Raw genomic sequence first — 21,239 nt, forward strand, 5'->3', positions numbered from 1 at the left:
CACCAATAGATAACCAGTAGAGAGGGATAAATAAAACCTTGAGCCACCAAGCCCATCACACCTTGAAAAAGACTCTAAGGAGCTGAAATGTGTCGGCAGGCAGCAGGAGGAGTACAGCAGACCCAGATCTGAACATCAGAGCCGTAACTAGACATTTTGGTGCCCTGTGCGAGAAAGTTCATTGGTGCCCCCATATATATATATATATATATATGTCTATATATATATATATATATATACACATATCATGTCATAAGGAGGTTGCAGCTGTCCGACTCCTTAGTGCTGGGAGCCGTGGCCACGCAGTAGCGGCTGCCCGGTGCCAGATTCTAGAAGATAGAATGACGTTGGTAGTAGGCGGCCGGTGTTCTGCCCTCAGCACTGTTGCGCTCTGTGCGGTGGCACTGACCAAACCACCCTAGCTACAGCCCTGCTGAACATCTATGATGGACTTCCGTTCCCAGGAGGTACCTGGTTACTATCATGAGTAGTTGGTGTATTGTTTACATTTAAGTATCTGGCACACTGCCCAAACTTCGGGTCCTTTTTTAATGCTTCTTCCACTTTTCTAAGAATGAAATGGAGTTTCACTATTGAGATTTCTTGTTACCCTTTACATACGTTTTCGGTGGATTGTCTATCACCATGAGGGAGACAGAGAATAGTAACTACATAAAAGTGTGATCATATACCCTCACAAAGCATTATTTTTCTAACGGTATGTTTCTGGATGTTTTTTAGGTGGCAATCCGGTTTATTGCTGCACCTGTTTTGAAGCGCATAACTTATCAATTTTGTTTGTTTTTCTCCAATGAATGCTTCATCTTTGGGCACATATACAAGTGGAGCTACACCAACTTGCAATGAGTCCCGGCCGGTGATGTTTTTTCAGCGTTTGGAGTGGCAGTTGGTGTGTCTTCCCTATTTGAATTTTGAACTGTGCTGCAGCCCCACCTCTGGAGCCACCACTGCATCCAGGGACAGAGGCTCCAAAAGCAGCCCATCCCTGTAATGTGTTGGTAGTTAAGTGATCACATTAGCAGTCACTTCACTACCATTTTGGGACCCCTGCACGCTACTGTGTATGTGCGGTCTACTGATCATGCATGTGTGGTGGCCATTGTAAGTTTTGAGAAATGTAGCCCATAGACTACAGGGCTAATGCCATCTTTACAAAACTTATGGGTGAGGGCTGCGGCTGCTGTCGGAAATAGAGGTATGCTTAATATATCCTGGTACTGTCAGAAAATGGGTGTATTCAAGGTATACAGTATGTCACAAGTATTATTTAATAAATAGGCCCCTAATTGTTTAAGGTTTAGCAAAGCCTTGACAGCTGCAAAAGGATTTGTGGGTAATATACTGTGAGTAGTGCTGGAATTTTCTGTTGATCCTCTAGTGAGTGACTGGACCTAATGGTACCCTGAAGCAGGGCCGGACTGGAACTAAAAATAGGCCCTGGCATTTTAAAGCACACAGGCCCACCTCAGTGTCAGCATCTGGTTCCTGGCACAGACTCCTCCCTTTACTATTCCTGACTCCTCCCACTGCCTAATCTTTGTTCTTACACATATAATTAATATTAGAACAACATAAAAGTGTACATTATTCTCTGTATTAAAACACACACAACAGAGCACATCTGGCAAGGGATTTAAACATGTGCCATAGTCAGACATTTGATATTTGGTTGGTTCGGTTAGGTAAAGCTGGTGCTACATTGGTGTACAGTAGATCACGCCCAAAGAAAATGTAAGGCATTTTCCCAATTGACCAAGCACTACCTTAGCAGTTGTAGAGGATTAGATAGGGATCACTGTAGGTTCTTTTAGGGCAGGGGGTGGAGAAAACAGAAAAGAAAACATCTGTGTATACCAAAGCAGAGCTGTTACTACATAGACGAGCACCGGAAAAAAAAACAACGGTATGAGCTCACTGGGAAGGGGAATGACCACAAAATAGTACCACCAATTCAAATTATGCCACACAGTGGTGCCCCTTCATCACAGTACACAACACAGTAGCTCCCCTCATTCACATTACACCACACAGTAATGCCCCTTACACCATACTATGCCCCAAACAGTATTACCCTTTAAGCCGTATTATGCCCCACACAGTAATGCCCATGTTACATCCTAGGAACACCACTGAAATGGCCTCTCTGTGCTTCTAAATTTTCCCTAGTTGGATGATTGGATGTAAGTTGGTCTAGTCACGTATGATCTGCTTTATCCCTATTATTAGGTCATTCTTTCTGACTCCTGGTTGAGGTGAATAGCCGAGGGCCTGGGGGCCACCTGAAGATGGTGTTAATTGCTGTAACCTACACATTGCAATGGCGGCCGTGCATGTGCATGCGCAGTAGCCCCGACAGCTGTCCAGCACATCAAAGGGACCGGCTCCCTGACCCTGCGAGTGCCGAATGATGCATTCCAGTGATAGGTTTGCATCTTGCAATGCGATCATGGGCAGTAATGTAATTCCCAGATCGCACTGCAGTTGCGATAATTGATAAATGGGGCACCAATTAACACCCCAGGCAGAGGTGGATTGGGAAATTAAAGTGGCCCCTGAAAAAGTTCCTGAAAGTGTCATGTAGACAAGAAAAATCAACTGTAGGTGGGGCCCAACAAAACCGTTAGTGGGACTAGCAAACTATTACCCTAGCAACATTACAATACGTCAAGCACCCCGATAATGGCTTTAAACTACATATGTGGTCAAATACTCCAATATACAAACAACGTCTTAGATAAGTCACTAATGGCAATGTATAATAGTAAATGTAAAACAGTAAGATGGTTCTCTATTACGCATGAGTCCAAAAATTATGAGTCCTAAAAGCCCTCTATGCCAAATATATCACATCCTTGATACTCATAAATACCCATTACAAGAGCATAGAAATAAAAAAACACTCTAAACAATACACATCACATATTTATATCAATTAAAAATATCTATAAAATTTACACTTAATATATGATAACACGGGAATAGAGTGTGGGTAAAAGCCAGATCCATGCAAAGTGAGGGCCACTGAGGGGTGTCACAGGGAGGGTAAGGGCAGGGACACTGATTTGGGGTTACAGGGAGGGTGAGGGAAGGGACACTGAGGGGGGTTACAGGGAGGGTGAGGGAAGGGACACTGATTAGGGGGTCACAGGGAGGGTGGGGGTTTGGACACTGGGGGTCACAGGGAGGGTGAGGGCAGGGAGACTGATTAGGGGTTACAGCGGGGTGAGGTTGGGACACTAATTTGGGGTTACAGGGAGGGTGAGGGAAGGTACACTGAGGGGGCTTATAGGGAGGGTGGGCGCTGGGCACTGAGGAGGGTTACAGGGAGGGTGGGGGCTGGGACACTGATTGGGGGTAACAGAGTAGGTGAGTGGTGGGACACTGACTGGGAGTTACAGGGAGGGTGAGGTCTGGGATACTGAGGGGTAGATACAGTGAGTATATATTGTAATTGCAGGAGACTAGCACTCCCTGCACATATTAAGCTGTCTGTTAGTAGGGTAAATAGCAATAGATTTATAAGAAAAATAAAGTGCACTCACTTACCTGATGTTTGGTAGTGCACCCTCTTCTCTCCACTTCAGGGTCCTGGAGATGCAGCTGTAGCATTGGGTCTCCTTCTGCTCTTGTATTATCGCTGCTGCTCCTCTTCGGCACTTCTAGTTCTTCACAGTTCACACACAGCAGGCAGGGGGGGCATGTCATATGGTGCCTGTTACTAGAGATCCCGCTGGTCCTGTAGTGCCTGCTGGCAGAACATGGCCAGTATACACTAGAGGACCAGCGGGACCTTTTGTAACATTATAGTTCTTAATGTGCACAAGTGTCTTTTTTTAGGTGGTGGCCATTTTTTGCGAAACACATTTTCAATAGCATCCATGTGGACGGCCAGACCGGCCCACTTGACCATCGGCCCTTCTGGCATTTGCCAGAAGTGCCAGATGGTCAGTCCGGCCCTGCCCTGAAGTCTCTATGTATGACATCATTAGCTGCGAGAAATCAGTTTTCATTAATATAGTGATCTCCAGCTGTTACTTTAGTATCGGAAATAAAGTGTTCTCAGCTAACTATTTATACTGAGGTGTACCAGGTTACCAGTTAGTCTAATCATTTTTCAACAAACCCTGGGACAAGCCAGGATAGCTGACTGGTATGCTTAGTAAAGCTTTCTCATTCATTTTCATTACTGTATTTTAGTAATTTAATACATTTTTGAATAATGTTTAATTTCGTAATCATTGAGCTTTTAAGGAGATGCTACAGTCCAGTAGGATCTAACATTAGTTATAGCATTCATACGTAGTCATGTGGTGGGGGTAAGTAAAATAATTAAAATTAGTGGGAGGAAATTTGTACAGGAGATGAATAGTGCATGGAAATATTTCCTGCTCTGCATCAGGATTGGGAAAATATACCTGTTCATTCAGATTCAGCTACAATTTATTTATTTTGGTACATAATGACCAAGAAGTGAATGATGTCCAACTAGCCATTGCTTATTACCAGATTATTTCATTATACACCTATCCTTGAGGCTCTTATAATTTTGATACAGACAATTGGGGCATGCTATGTGTAGATTTCCTTGCGTCCCACCTTTTGTTTTTAAGTGGTAAATGCAATAAGACAAACATGAGTTTACATGAGTATACACAATTTTTATTTGTGTTTCTTGATTAAATTGCATTGATCATTAATTGGCTTGGTTTAAAACATTATTGGTTAAACACAATCTTCACTCCAATTATTTAAACAAAGCTTTATTTGTACAGTGGGTTTGTTGCAGAACTTATCAGATCAGTTAAAATTGCAAGGTCTCAAATATACAAGGGCTATAGCATAAACATACACAGATACTAACAACATGTTTAGGTTGAATATATATAATGGGTTTATGATTAAGTTTATTAATTTGTTTTATTTTAGAATGTAGTGCAATTTTCTTCTTATTCGTGCTCAGCATAAGCCGTCATTTTCAATAATGTGCTGGAAGAGAAAGAATAGTTATTACACAAGAACAAGAACACAGGCCATTGCTTTACATGTCACCAAAAACATAATATTTATACTTATAATTTACAGTAGGCTGTATTTTATTTTCTAAAATATATAAATTCCAGAACTCACTGTTTATATAAATTGTATTTATCACATTTTCTATACCGGTATGGGATCCAAGGAAAAATTATCCAGGAAGTTCTGAAAACCATCTAGAAAATAGCTCCCCCCAGAGAAGAGGACCATGACTGCGAAGGGCAGTCCCCAAAATCACATCATACACCCGGCACCCATTGAATACACTTTCTTTGTGCCTTTGTGGTGACACCATATTTCTGAAAATATCTCTGCAATAGTGGCAATGGCACCATTTTCCCAAAGATATTTTACAGATACATTATTGCACAGTGCTATAGACTTCAGCACATGCACTACTTCTATTTCTTCAAGGGGGAGGGGGCACATGGAACTTACATACAACCACACTCCTGTGTTATAACATCCACCTGGATCTTCGTCCTGTATAGTAAAATTGTGGAATGAACATAATAGTTGTTTCTGGGGGGAAGTGTGTATGGTTACTGTAATGGTGAGTGGTTGTGCTGCATTGCCAACAGTGTGGTCTCTTTGGCGAAAGTTCACAGCATGTATTGTAAATTGTGGACTCTTGCTACTAAAATTGTATTATTGTTTAATTATAGAGCACCACTATGTTAGGCTGTGCTTTCAATGAAAATGGAATGAATAACATCAGTCTCTGCACCATTGGATGCTACAATCTAAATTCCCCAACCGACACATCCAAGGTAGCTTCTGTTGGGAGCAATGCTAGCCACCTTGCCATAGTGCCATTCAGATGAACCATTCCTGAGACAAGTCATTCAATATTGTTGTTAATACAGTGTGTAGTATTGCATCCACATCTGTTAAGACTCACATTTAATGACTAGATTTACAATGTTAGTGATGCCCATGATGTCCGTGGAATCCAAGGTGTCCATGATGTCCGTGGAATCCATGGTGTCCATGATGTCTGTGTTGTCCATGGATTCCATGCGGTCCAAAGTGTCCAGGATGACCATGGTGGATATGTGGACCTATGTGATGGGGTGGATGAAGTCCTAAGTGATGGTGGCGGTGGCGGTGGTGGTGATGCTGTGGGTGTCCATATGGGAAACAACAATGTGCTCCTGAAACAAAACATGCTATCAGTCTTAGTACTTGATTTTTAACTTTAGGGGAGATTTATCCAAGCTTGGAGCATGACAAATTCAAGGGAGATAAACTACTAACCAATCAGCTTCTATATGTAATTTTACAGGCTGTGTTTGTTGGTTCTTTGGGCCTGATTCAGATTTGGGAATAGAGTAAGAGCAAGAGATTTGGGAATAGAGTAAGAGCAAGTAACTGATCATCTTGGTAAAACCATTCTGCACTGCAGGTAGGGAAGATTTAAAATGTGCAGAGAGATTTGAATTTGGGAGGGGCATTTCCAAACTGAAACCTAAATTGCAATGTAAGAATAAATCTGTTCAACATTTGTGGGCTACATGCAAAAGCAGCCAGTATTTACCCACATGCAAACAAAATTCTATGTATTTGCACTAGAGAAGTGCGCGGACCCCAGTGGTTTGGTTGGTTTTAGTTTTGGATCTGAATTACTCTTCGTGTTTTGGTTTAGAAAAGCCTCTCATGTGATTTCTTTTTTTTTTAATTAATAAAAAAGCTAAAATCATGTAATTTGGGTATGTTTTTGCTCCTACATTATTATTAACCTCAATACCAGTAATTTCCAGTCAATTTTGACCACCTCACAGTTCACAATATTGTTCACCAATATTGTCCAAAGACTGGCTGGCTAAACTAAGCAACAGAGCAGCAGCACAAACACACGGCAGTTTAAAAGTCTATAGTATATCTATGAAACATTGCCACACAGCAGTGGCAGACAGAATGGCAGTTTAATAAACTACGGTATACGACTCCACAGAAAACTAAAATATTTTCATTAATCAAGAACTAGATCAGAGGCCCGCGGGTAGTACAGGGAAATGGAGATACAATATGTATGTAGCAGAAGGCAGGTAAAGGAAGGATGGATTGATTAGTTAATGTACTTTAATTGTTTGATTTATAAAATTTATAATGCAGGAGGGTAGTATGGCCAGCAGGTCAGCCTCCTAATATTTGTGATGTGTTCTCTAACCCTTGTTGGGAATCCTTGAATATTAACATTGTATTATTATTAATGTATTTAAGTAATTATTATTAGTAGTAATGTATTCAATGAATAACCAATAAAAATGTTTGCAAAAAAAAAAAAAGTCCCCAAAAATACAGCCCATTATGAAAAGAAAAGTGGTGCAAGATGGAATTGTCCTTGGGCCCTCCCAGCCACCCTTATTTTGGAAATTAAAAAGGAAATGCTCTGTTTAACAACCAAGCACTTCAGTGACAGGGAATTACACTTTTGTGACTGAAGTCCTTGGTTTGTGTGGGCCTCCACAAAACATTTTTTGGGAAGGACTTCATTCCGATCATTAATGAGGAGGTTGATGATGAAGGTGTTGGTGGTGGAGATTGCATGGGCTTGTCCAAACTACTGGAGGCTGATACTTGACTGCTTGATATAATTTTACAAATGATTATCATTTTGTTAAATAAGTTGCATTAAATCGCTGCAAATGACATAACAGGGAGGAGGTGCCTAGGTAGTTAATGTCCCTACCTCTATTAACTTTGGCCTCACAAATGGTACAGATGACTTCACAAATGTCAGGATTGGGTGAAAATAACTGTACACCCAAGGAGGTGACTTTTCTGGTCTGCTGCCACTGGTGTCTGACTTACACAAACAACATCCTCATCATCAACATAGTACACAAATATCTCTCTCATCCTCCTGTTGCACTTCCTCCACACTATCATCTCAATTTCTATTATGTCACCATCTTTACTGTTAATGCTCATCCCTACATTTTCAGGGGGTGCAGAAATGGTGGAAGGAGGCTTCTCTACGAGTACAATGTCAGAAAAGTCAGACTCACACAGATAATGTAGGCACCTCCAGACTCTCCTCAGGGATTTGTGAACACACAGTTTGTTCTTTAGCCTTAATGTTCTTAATTTTTTTTGACACTGATTTGTCTGTTTTAAAGGTTACACCTCTACTAGACTCAGAGTGAAAAGGTGTTGCAGCATGATGATCAAATGAGGTTACAAAAGAAGATATCTGGTGTTACTTGTGACATGACAAAATGAGTGAATGTAACATGGAAATAAGAATATGGTTCAAAGTATGTATCATTGGTATGGTTTATATGATATATTGTATTTATAAGGAAAGCCAGTTACTTGCCATACTGTAGTAGTGAAGGCAGTATGCTAGAAAATTGACTGAGGTGGCACCATATGAATTAGATGTCTGACATGTAGAATACAGTTGATTTACATGATTGTTGAGAGCTGCAGTAGAAACAAAGAAATAATAGTTCTGGTGCTTAAATACATATAAAAAACCCATTCCTTTGGAGAAGAGATGGTCCAATCCTGGCAGGGATATATAGAAGACCAATCATATGGACATCAAGCTCCACTGTGAATATTGTTATGAAAAAATATAGTCACATCTAGAGATGTGCTCTGACCGCCATATTTTGGTTTTGGATCTGGGTTTTTAATTTTTTTTTAATTATAAAATGTTTTTGAAAAAAACAGCTAAAATCATTTAATTTTTGCAATCCAAAACCCGAAATTCGGATGTAAAATCCAAATTCCGAAACGTGGGAAGATCAGAACCATAAATCTGTCTAGATCTTCTCAGCTGATCAGAACTGCGACTCCGATCTGTCTGATTTCTGGAGAACCAAACCGCACAATCCTAACCTTGGTTTGAATTTCCCATAATGACGAATCTAAAGAAAAAGAGAGAAAAACAAAAAAAAATTATTAATGTACCATAAACATCTCTATCTATAAAAAAATTGTACTTTAAGTATTGTGTGATTGTACTATCATCTACACACTTGTTTCCTAGATTGATACAAATGCTCTAAAGCAATATAATTTTCAAATGTAAAAAAAAAAAGTAAGTGGCTAGTATAGGGGTAGCCCCCATTTTATTTATCGTCATCTGGCAACACATAGGAATAACAGAACAGTAGCGTACCATTTACTTATAACCTAAGGAATGTACTATATATTGATTGTGTGTTCTAATTTCTTGAGTGTTCATTAGGAAAACTTCTGGATTTAAAGGAAAAACATATGATCAATGGTCACAGAACTCAGTGACTTGTAATAAATATAATAACTTATTTACAGATGTGTTCTCAAATACTAGTATCTATGCCATACAGCGAGAGACACCGGCATGACTGAGCCACTCCAAGAGGTGCAGTGTACCATCTTTTTCTTAAAATTTTGCATCTTATTTCCATCGCAGAAGCAGCAGAACACCAATCAAAGTGTACCAGAGACGCTAGGCTGCTACTTTAACTGCACAGTAATTCGTTTTAAACAATTATAAAGTCTGCGATAAAGCGCAATGGAACTTGGTGTGAGAGAAAGCAGCGCCTGCTGCATCGTAGCACTTTGTATACAGATTCAGACTCATTTGCACACAAGTGTACAAATGTCGCAAATCACATTCATCAGTGTAATCTAGCAAAGTAGTTTTGTTGCTTCCAGTTGTTTTATTGATGCAAATAAGATAAACATTTAGAGCGAGGAAGACGCTTGGCATGGCCGAGTTGCCCGTGATCTGGTGTAATGAGAGGGATTGTTTGGCGCTACGGAAGCTACAGTGTATGAGGACACATATCATAGATGCCAACTGGCGGCGGCAATGGTGGGTGGTGCAGGGGCGTGGTGGCGTGATTGAGTCGTAGCAGCTCCGCCCCCGCTATACAATGCTGAGATTTACTGCATTGTAAAACGGGACAGGGCTACGATGACGCGATTCTTTGTAAAAAGAGTCCTCTGCCTCCCCTGGACAGCATACTTTCACTCATTAAGTGGGCGATTGCCAGGACAGAGGGAAGGAGGAAGGGATTATTCTACGGTGGCGGCCGGACCAGGAGACGTGTCTCCTGGCCGTTGCGGGAGAGTCAGCAAGTATGACACATCTATATATAGAACTTCTGACCAACAGGCCTCAAAGTGCTATACATTTGCAGAAACAGGGGCGTCTTTATAAAGGGTGCAAGGTGTGCGGTGCGCACAGGCCCCGGGGTCCAGGGGGGCCCACACCGCACACCCTGCACTCATAGTAAATTATACTTACCTTCCCTCAGATTCCGGTGTGCTGCTCCGCAGTGCCAGACCGGAGCAGCAGGGCAGCACAAACTCACTGGGAAAATGGCGGTGGCATGCGCAGAAAAGAGGGCCCCGGAAAAAAGGCGTGGGTGCTATTTTCCCGCTGACCCACGCATGTGCAGTAGATTCTGGTATGATGCTAGAATCTACTGCGCTCAGTGCGCTGACAGAGAGGAAAAGGCCCAAACGGAGACTGCACGGTCCCCCTCCTCTCTTAAAACGCCCCTGTGCAGAAAATACAGTAGACATGAACATAATACAAAAGGTGAGGCAGCCATATTGTGGCAAGGTGTCTGACTGATCATCTGTGTTTAGCAGGTGATCTTCTCTCCCCCCCTCTAGTGTGTGTGTCTGTAACAGGGCTGGAAAAATAAGTTCAGGAACTGGGGGTGGAGCTATAGAAGAACAATTTTAACTATAATGTATACATATAAGTTATATATACATATATATATATATATATATATATATATAAAATTTAGAAAAGAAGGCACTCAAAATAAAACTTATCTTATGGAAAATACAATGTTCTGTAATGTGTTCTTGCAAGAGGCAAGGGCATATCTATAATGGGTGTAGGGTGTGCGGGGCACACGGACCCCCGGGTCCAGTGGGGCCACACACCGCACAACCTGCACCCATATTATCTAAAACTCACCTGTCCGTGGTCCTGCGTCGGGTGCCTGCGCTGCACAGAACACCGGAAAATGCGCAGTAGACTCTGGGCACACTCTAGTGCCCAGAGTCTACCGATTCTGCGGTGGCCGGCCAGCCGCGTCAGTCGGCTGCCGGGGAGAGAGGAGGGGGACCCGCACTGGGTATGCACATAGGCCCCCACCTCTCTTAAGACGCCCCTGCAAAGAGGCCATGCATTACACCTTTAAAGTAAGTAGGTTGTGTCAGGCTCGGGAGGAACAAGACATGGCCATCTATTATGCTAGAATTTAGTTTATAAGGATTGTGCGGGGGGGGGGGGGGGATATTATTTTTAGGAAAAAATCTTTTAGCACCAGGCATATGGTGTTGCTGTCTGGAATATTATTTTTAGGTAAATTGTCATTAGTTAATATCTGCAAAATTCGGACTGACTTAAGGCATGACTATATAGTATACTACTGCCAAGATACATGGGCTGCTGTTCAGGCACTGTTTGTTTGCATTTGAATTTTATGAGCAGCTTTTGTGGGATGAGGGTATTGGGGTGCAATCAGTGACCACACATGTCTGCATCACTGTATAGTAGTTAAGGCCGGACACTGGCAGAATGGGAGGGGGCCCGGGCCTGCTCCTACAACTGCTGCATAGTCCCCCGCACTACACCCTTTAGTGAAAAGGGAGTGGGGAGCTGCTACCGCCTGCCGGCATGCACTACTTGATTAAGTAGACCTGCTCCAACCTGAGAAATCCCTAGCTACCCTTTCCTTCCCGATTCCATGATTTCCCTCTTCGGTCGGCTTGTAATGGGGGCAGAGCCAGTTTGGCAGTGTAAATTCCCTTTTTGCAATTAAAGCATTTGCATGACAATATTGTGAATAAGAATATTAGTAAAGTTCTTTTCATATTTAACATAATCACTATTGTTGTTATTGAGATTAAGACACTTTAAGGCACAATATACAATTTATATGTTTTCCACGTCCTCCCCCCTCCCTCCCTTTCTATTTCATTAAAGTTAACACCTTCCACAAGTGCGGATTGTAGTAAATAGAGCCCAATAAGAGAAAAAGGCAGCTGTCACCCATACTTGCCTACTCTCCCTCATTGTCAGGGACACTGCCTGAATTAGTAGCAGTCTCCCTGAAGAGTCTAGCAATCTCCCTAATTTCACCTTACCCCTTGTGAAGCTTTTATATAAATAAAAAAACAAAAAAAACCCCCAGATATATACATTCAAATGGGATCATTAGAATATTTTCCATGCATTGGTTATAAGGCACAATGGGCCTGATTCAGCAAGGAACGCACGGATGCAGATGCACGCACCCAGTAGCTGCAAGAAAATGCTAATGAATGCATACGCACAGCAATCGCAGCACAAAGATGCAGACACCATAATGCCACCCCCTTTACCGTCTGCTAATGTCCGTACTGATGCGCAAGGCTGAGAAAACATCGGAAACATCTTAGCAGCATACAGACTAAGGTAGACCTGACCCTGCCGCAGGAGTAGAGAGACTTCCTGCACGCAGAGGGACGCCAGGCTGCGTCTGTCATCTCAGTGGATAATTTATGCACGCCCCTTTTAACGGGGTGGGAACGCACTGGCAAGCCTGCGTTCGGCCGACCACTCCCTGTATCCACCCACAAACGGCACTTCCTGTCAATCACTTTTCCCTGGGTCTGCGTATTCACTGCGCTCGCTTTGGCGGACGCAGTGAGCGGTTCGCGCACACGCTCTCTGCGACCCAGATGCATGTGCAAACTGCGACCATTGGCCGATAGCGTGTTTCTGCATCCGTGCGTTCCTTGCTGAATCAGACCCTATGATCCCTATGGCTACATGTACATGTATTTTCTGTCAGTGTGTTTTCATCAACAAGTAGATCTTACTAACTGCTTTTGGGCTTAAGTACATTTGGATGCAAGACAATTTTATGACACGCCTCTCAGATGTAGTAGTACAGTCCACTTTACCACCGCGCTCATAGGTGTTGCTTTCACAATCTCCCTGAAATGCTTTCAAAAGTAGGCAAGTATGCTGTCACCTTGTAAGAAGGCAGACATACAACTAACATTTAAGACACAGGGCTCTATATAAAAAGAATAGAATGCCACATTTCGCTTTATATCGCACTATACATAGCGCAGTATTGTATATATATATATATATATATATATATATATATTTTAACATTCATTTTTATTGAATATTTTGTTTGTTTGTTTTTTCAAATAAAAAAAAAGAAGAAGGGGTACAGAAAAAAGATAAGGAAAAAAAGGAATGGGGGGTACAGGCAATAAAATAACACAAAAAAAAAATTACAGACAAAACATTACATTATACCAAATATAGAATAACAATCAAAGGCATTAGATATATATTAATATCAGAAACCACACCACAACTGCAACAGTCGAATCAAAATACAGAACATAACAGAACCTTGGGATATCAATTTGTATTTACTGGGAGGCATGGACCCACCGTGTTGAATTCATGCCACCTGAACCACTTTATCATTGGTGAATTAGTAGAGAGAGAATATGGACAATTCAGCGTTTCCATCAAAAAACTATAAATTTAATTTAATTTAGTCTTTATCAAAGAAAGGGGGGGGTTTATCCTGCTTCCAGAATTGAGCAATGGCTGCCCTAGTAGCAATAAGTACATGTCCTATAAAATACCGATGGTAAACTGGAACATCATCCTGGAATATATGTAAAAGAGCAGTGGCTGGGGACAAAGACAGCCGCAAACCAGTAACCTCCAGGATCAAAACTTCGACCTCCAGCCAGAGGGGACTGGCAGGGCAATTCCAGAAAATGTGGAAAATCTCACCAATTTGGCCACACGAGCGCCAACATAAACTAGATTGGGAAGGCCAAATTTTATGTAATCTGTCTGGGGTCAGATAAATACGATAGAATAATTTCATATACATTTCAATATGAGAGATACTTCTAGACATTTTGAATATAGAAAAAAATAATTGGGACCATACATGTGGATATAAACATATATTTAAATGATTTTCCCATTTAATAATAGCTGGTATCTTATCTGGTTCTTCCGCTGTTAGAATTAGAGAATACCAGAAAGCTATACCTCCTTTGCGAGAAATTGAGAATATATGTGAACAAACTTGAGAAGGGATCATACCAGTCAAACCTACTAAATGTGGGAAAGATTGAACCCAATGTCTGATTTGAAGAAATTTGTAAAAATCTCTAGAAGAAATAGAGAAACTAGCTTGTAATTGGGCAAAAGAAAGGAGAGTGTTATTTATAAAAAAATCTTGAAGGGTACGAATACCTTTTGGGTGCCAGGAGGATAAATTTAAATTTGAAATTAATTGTGAGAGGCCCTGAATAGAGAGATGTAAAGATGGCAGGTTAAATTGTAGGAGAATAGATAGACTATCCCACGCTTTTAAAGCAGCTAATGTAGCTCTGGACATATTTTTTTAAAGACTTTCTAGAGCTGGATGGAATAGAAGTAAATCACAGAGGGGGAATTTGCCCAACATGTCACTTTCCAGTTTAACCCAAGGTTTAGGATTGAGAACATTTGACCAGTCACTAAGTTGATCGATCAGACATGCAGTTTGGTAAAGTGCTAAATTGGGATAAGTCAAACCCCCTGATGATCTAGACATCATCAAATATTTCTTAGCAATCCTGGCTCTCTTATTATTCCAGATATATTTATTCAGCACTGCATTAAATCTATTTAGCCATGAGAGAGGGAGGGTCCTGGGAATTGATCTAAACAGATACATAAGTTTGGGAAGAAGTGTCATTTTAACGGCCGCCATTCTGCCCATCCAGGAAACCTCGTGGTTCATCCAATCTTTTGTGTAATAATAAATTGGTTCAATAAAGGGCCATAATTAAATTCAAGGAGAGTGTCTTCTTTAATTGACAAAGAAATACAGAGATAGCGGAGAGACTGTGTTTGCCAATTGTAATTATAACGAGATTTAAGAGAATACAGAAGCTGGGGTGGGACATTTATTACTAATACTTCCGTTTTAGATGTATTTAATTTATAATATGAAGCCGCAGAGTAACTATAAAGCAGCTGTTGTAAATTTGAAAGTTTGTGTTACAAACAGAAGGACATCGTCCGCAAAACGACAAATTCTATGGTGTTTATAAGAGGGCCATGAAGGAGGGAGGTGGTGCGGATATATTCTGCTAAAGGTTCTATTGCTAAAACAAAAATCAAGGGAGATAAAGGACAACCCTGTCTGGTACCATTGCTTATAGGGAACAAAGAGGATATGAAACCATTACAACAAACACGTGCTCCGGGGGCACTATAAAGTGCAAGAATGGCATCTAAAAACCATCCTGTAAAACCAAATTTGGAGAGTACACCCTTCATGAATCCCCAGTGCAGCCTATCAAAGGCTTTCTCGGCATCTAATGAAAGTGCCAGAAGCGGGTCCCCTACCTGTGAAAAATGTTCAGTGACATTTAAGGCTCTTCGTGTGTTATCTGGAGCTTGTCGGCCCATCACAAAACCAACCTGGTCTGGGTTAATCAAATCAGGGAGTAACGGATTTAATCTATTGGCTACCATTTTTGCATATAACTTAATATCAGTGTTTAATAGGGCTATGGGCCTATAATTTTGGGCATGGGTGGGGTCCTTGCCCGGTTTAAGGATAGTTATAATTCGAGCCTCAAGCATTTCAGGAGGAAATGAGCCTGAATTGGTCCCCGCTTCAAACACCCCCATCAGCACCGGTATAAGGTCCGATTGAAACTCCGTATAGAAATTGTTAGAGAAGCCATCAGGTTCAGGTGCTTTGTCACGTTTCAAGGATTTGATGGCATTTCTCATCTCTCCCTCTGTCTAGGGGGCATTTAAAGAAACTAGTGACTGTTCGGTAAGGGAGGGCAGAGCAAGGTCTGATAGAAAAGCAGAGATAGTTTCTGACGTAGGTTGAGCTGTGTGCACATCATCTTTCAGATTTCAGATTATAGAGATGCGAGTAATACTTTGCAAAGGCATTAGAAATGTCTAGTGGGCTGGTCAATTTGGCTCCAGAACAATGATAGAGGGCCCGAACTGAAGCACGAGCCTCTTTTCCTCTCAGCTTCTGGGCCAAAAGTCGGGATGCCCTATTACCATCCACGTAAAATCTTTGATTCATCCTATCAATTGTGAATTTAATCTTTTTCAAAGTGTAAATCTCTAATTCTTCTCGAACTTTAAGGATTTTTTGGAAAAGTACAGAGTTGGAAGGATCAGATTTATGTTGGTCTTCTAGATCCCGAAGTCTAGTTACTACTTCCTTTTGATTTTAAGCTTCTTGACGCTTAATTCTAGATGCTACTTGGATTACCGATCCTCTAAGAACTACCTTAAGGGCACACCAAAAATTAAAGGGTGTAGTATCCGTGGGTTTATTATATTGAAATTATTCTGATAGGGCAGACTGAATGGCCTGCCTCGCCTCAGTAGAGGATAAAAGAAAATTATTGAACCTCCATGGTCTACTAGAGGGGAGAGATGCATTACAATCCCACTTCATTTATCAAAGGGGCATGATCAGACCATGTGATAGGGAGAACCTCTAATCTATTGAAGGGACCATTTATCCGTAAGAGCAAGGTTGATCCTGGAATATGATCCGTGAACCCGAGAGAGAAAGGTGTAACCACGAATCGTAGGGTGTATTGCCCACCAAACATCATACAGACCATACTCCAGAATCAACCGGCTAAAAGCCCCCGATACACCAGCAGGGTCGGCAGCAGTACCACCACCTATATTATTTGATTTATCCATACATGGGTCGAGAACTAAATTAAAATCACCGAGTAAGATAATCTGACCTGAGCACACCCTTTGGGTAACCCTGAAAAATTTCCTGATAAATGACAATTGACCAGTATTTGGGGCATATACAGATGCTATAGTAACAGCTTTCCCCTCCAGCTCACCCATCAAAACAAGATATCTACCCAAGGGGTCTGCTACTTGGGATTTTAAAACAAAATTACAGTTGCGGTGAAAAACAATTGCCACTCCCCTTTTCTTTGTGGGGCCTGACGCTATTACATCCATTTTGTGAGTTCTGAAATAGCAATCTTACGTTTCTGAGGAGAATTTAGGGCCTGATTCAGAGCCGGACGCTATTTGCGGACGGTCGTTCCAAAAAAAGGGTCCGACTATTTAAATTGAGCGCTCACTCTTTGCGGTTTGTTGACGCCTCTATGTCTGAGCGGACGAACGAAAAATGCGCTCGCTATTTTGTAAAGACGCCCCTTTGCCGTTCGCATCACAAGTCATCTCCGGTATTTATTAGATTAATCGGGTACATCGAAAGGCATCTGAGTTGCTCGCAGTGCTTGTGGTAGGTTTTTCTTACCGCTATCACTGCGAGCAGTTCAGGCTAAAAGACAACCAAGTGACGTGGTCGATGACGCTCCTTTACTAATTATTCACTCCCATTAAACGCCCTTTTGACCGTTAGGCACGCCTACGTTTGGATCTCCACTCCCCTGTTTTCAATCACCTTCCCCTGTTACCACCCACAAACGGTACATTCTGTCAATCAAATTAGCAGCCCCTTGCTGTTTTGCGAGCGCACGATTTCCGACCGCAATGACTGGTTTACGCATTACAACCCATATGCATGCGCAATTGTGTGAACATCGCTCAGAGCGAACGAGCGGCCGCTTACGAGCGGCTCTGAATCAGGCCCTTAAACCCTTAGCATTGATAGACATGAAATTCACCATTTTAACAAATCTAAAAAAAATGCGTAAATAGAGAAAGAACATCCTATCTGTACTGGGTTGATCAACATTGGCATAAAGATACAAATAAAGGTAAACAATATATAGCCTGTAAATTGCATCAGAAAAGAAAGGGAAAAAAAAATAAAAGAGAATATACCGTATATACTCGAGTATAAGTCGACCCGAATATAAGCCGAGGTACCTACTTTTACCCAAAAAACCTGTGAAAACTTACTGACTCGAGTATAAGCCTAGTGTGGGAAATGGCAGCAGCTGGTAGTGCCCCCAGTAGTAATTCCCCCTGGTTGTGCCCCCAGTAGTAATCCCTCCTGGTAGTGCCCCCAGTGGTAATCTCCCCTTTCAGTGCCTCCAGTAGTAATCCCCCCCTGGTAGTACCCCCAGTAGTAATCCCCCCTTTTAGTGCCCCCTGTAGTAATCCCCCACTGGTAGTGCCCCCTGTAGTAATCCTCCCCTGGTAGTTCCCCCAGTGGTAATCCCCCCTTTTAGTGCCCCCTGTAATAATCCCCCCCGTAGTAATCCCCCCCTGGTAGTGCCCCCTGTAGTAATCCCCCCCTTGTAGTTCCCCCAGTGGTAATCCCCCCTTTTAGTGCCCCCTGTAGTAATCGCCCCCTGATAATGCCCCTTGGTAGTGCCCCCTGTAGTAATCGCCCCCTGGTAGTGCCCCCTGATAATGCCCCCTGTAGTCATCGCCCCCTGGTAGTGCCCCCTGTAGTCCCCCCCCCCCCTAGTAGAGAGACGTGAAAAGAATTGAAAAAAAATAAACACTTACCTTAAACTCCCGCTCCTGGTCCCGCCGCTGTCCGCTCCTCCGCCCGCTTTGCATGGGAGAGACGTCGTCATGACGACGTGTCTCCCATCACCCACTGCGGAAGCCGGAAGATGGCTCCCGCAGTGGGAGCAGCAGCAGCCGCTGAGAGTCTGACAGACTCTCAGCGGCTGCTGATTACACCAAACACGCAGCTGCCGGCTCCGGCGGCTGTGTGTTTGGCAGTGTGTAGCGCTGACCGAACTCCGTCCGGTCAGCGCTACACTTGAATCGAGTATAAGCCGAGGGGGTTATACTCGAGTATATACGGTAAATAGAAATGACTCCACGGCGGGAGTCATAGGGGCCACTAAACAGAGTGGCGAAAATGGTAGAACCACGGGGACAGTGACACGTTTCCCATCACCTGGGAACAAAATAACACTCAAGAATATAGCAAAACACACACCGAATGTATCTGAAATAACAAATACTACTTAAAAGATATAAGGAAAAAAAATAAATAAAAATGAAGCCTATTTTGGCAATAATAGACATAGAAAATAGTAATAAAGCATATACACCTTAAATCAATCAATACTGAAAACAAATAAAATTTAGAAAATAGTTATCATAATCTATATCTGTGTGACATAAAGAACAAACAATTGAAGTTTTAAGAAACTGTATAAACCAGAAAACTTCAATAAAATGTCCAGCGTCCACTATATAGGAGACATCATAAACAAGGACGCAAGAACTAAATTAAGATAAAGGAATGCAGATCGTAAAACAATCAACCATTTTTGCCTGCTAAGTGCCAATCAAAACTGATTGTAGGGATATGTTCAGTAGATTTCGTAATGTATGGGATCCGCCAAAAGTCTAGAGCTTTCATACCGTCTTCCGGGGAGCATAGCATTTTTGTAGATCCATCGTAGGTGACAATAAGTTTTGTTGGAAACCCCCATCTATTTATTGGATTTGAGCTTGACGTAAAGCTGATGTGAGGCTAGAAAAGGATCTTCTATTATTTAATGTAGCTGGGTAGAGATCTCCAAAAATTTGTAAGTTGCCCAATACATCGGAGGAATATCCAGCCTCTCTAGATATTTGAAGAAGACGCTCCTTCACGTGGAAATAGTGCATCCTCATAATAGTGTCTTGCGGAGAGGCTTCAGGGGCATTGCGAGCTTTAGGGAGACGATGAATACGGTCTAATAAAAATTGTGTAGAAGGCATGTCTGGGATTAGTTTCTGGAATAGGGCCACAGCAAACTCAGGAAGTTCCGAGAACTGTATAGCCTCCGGAATTTCACGGATTTTAAGGTTATTTCTGCAAGCCCTGTCTTCAAGGTCAGCCATTTTGTCCCGAAGTGCAGAGAGTTCCGCTTGTGTAGTTTCGTGAGCGGATATTAGGTCATTGTGAGAGGCGACTACCTCTCCCATCTTATTCTCGAGAAGGTCAATACGGCCACCTAATTCAGCAACATCATGCTTCAATTCAAAACAGTAGAAGATAATTTGGCTGTGACATCTTTCTTAAGATCACCAAGGAGCTGCAGCATGCGCCTCACAGTTATAGGTTCGTCCATAGAAGCATCATCTGAGGGAGCATGTGTGGATGAAGCTGAAGGGGGTTTATCTGCGACATTCGCGGTCGTGAAGAATGGCAGTGGAGGGGTCGCAGATGCAGCCTTGAAGAAACTCACCAGAGGGATACCTTTAGCTGGTTTAGGATTCTTCTTAGGCCCCATGTTTACTGGATATATGTCCAATTGAAAAAAATAGCTTTTAAGTAATCACTGGAAAAATGGGGATATGCGATGCGGTGTGTAGTTGCGGTGGTGGTGGGAAAATATTCACATTAGAAAATAATCACTTCCATGTGGGGATATAAGAGATTCCTTTTGAAGCAATATATCACACTAGCCACACGATGGCAGTAGAATGTCACTGTTGGAGACCATTAGGCGTTACATACACTCATAGCCATATATAGCAAAAATGGAAAATAGAAAAAGAGTACTGTTCGTTATTCACAGCAAGATGGTAACAGGGTGGAGATTCAAATGTAAGATATATAGGAAGCAGAGTTGAGAGAGCAATAAACAAATTAATGTTCCAAATTAGCTGTGGTCGGTGAGGAGAGTATACTATAAATGCTTCAGGAACTATGAGAGCGCCACTCGGCACTCAGACACCCAGCCCAGCAAAGGAGGGAGAGCATAGACCCCAGGCCAGCTGACAGGTCACTCACCGCGGGTATTGCAGAGAGGGATGTGAAGAGCAGCGCTCACAGAGCCGGAGTCCGTCCTCCAAAATGGCGGCCGCCAACGGAGCAGCAGCAGGAAGGCTCCTATCAGGTGCGCAGGCAGCCCCGAGCACTGCGGGGAAGCTCCGATTTCACACCTGTGTAGTCGACCCGGCAAGCAGAGGAGGTAGATGACCCCGCTCGAGATCCTCTGCAGGATCGCGGAAACGCCGCATATGAGGCCTCCGGGGAGTCCCGCAAATCGAGGCCGCGGCTTCAGTGTGCGTGGTAGGCCTCACAAGCGGGAGCGTCGGGGTGCGGTCCAGGAGCACCACTCCACGTCCCAAGGTACAGGGGGGTGTCAGGGCAGAGGGCTGCCGTATATTATCCCAAAAAGGGAGCGGTTTTGCACTATATTTGTGCTATAAAAGCAGGAGCTCCTGTCTCCTGCTTCTTTCTCATTCAGCA

General features: G+C 42.5%; 1 long non-coding RNA gene across 1 annotated transcript in view; it reads right to left on the reverse strand.

Moving 5' to 3' along the window:
* Positions 1-4,658: 4,658 nt before the first annotated feature.
* The window catches only part of LOC148511954 (uncharacterized), a 31,587-nt gene continuing 15,006 nt past the window's right edge, over positions 4,659-21,239 (reverse strand). The window contains exons 2-4 of the long non-coding RNA XR_015880211.1: positions 8,905-8,933; positions 5,957-6,209; positions 4,659-5,007 (exon numbers count right to left, since the gene is read on the reverse strand). This is a non-coding gene — a long non-coding RNA (uncharacterized LOC148511954). The remainder of the gene's footprint in view (positions 5,008-5,956; positions 6,210-8,904; positions 8,934-21,239) is intronic.

Source organism: Taudactylus pleione, unplaced genomic scaffold, assembly GCF_031769625.1.
Source record: "Taudactylus pleione unplaced genomic scaffold, aTauple2 ptg000289l, whole genome shotgun sequence".
Taxonomy (NCBI): Eukaryota; Metazoa; Chordata; class Amphibia; order Anura; family Myobatrachidae; genus Taudactylus; species Taudactylus pleione.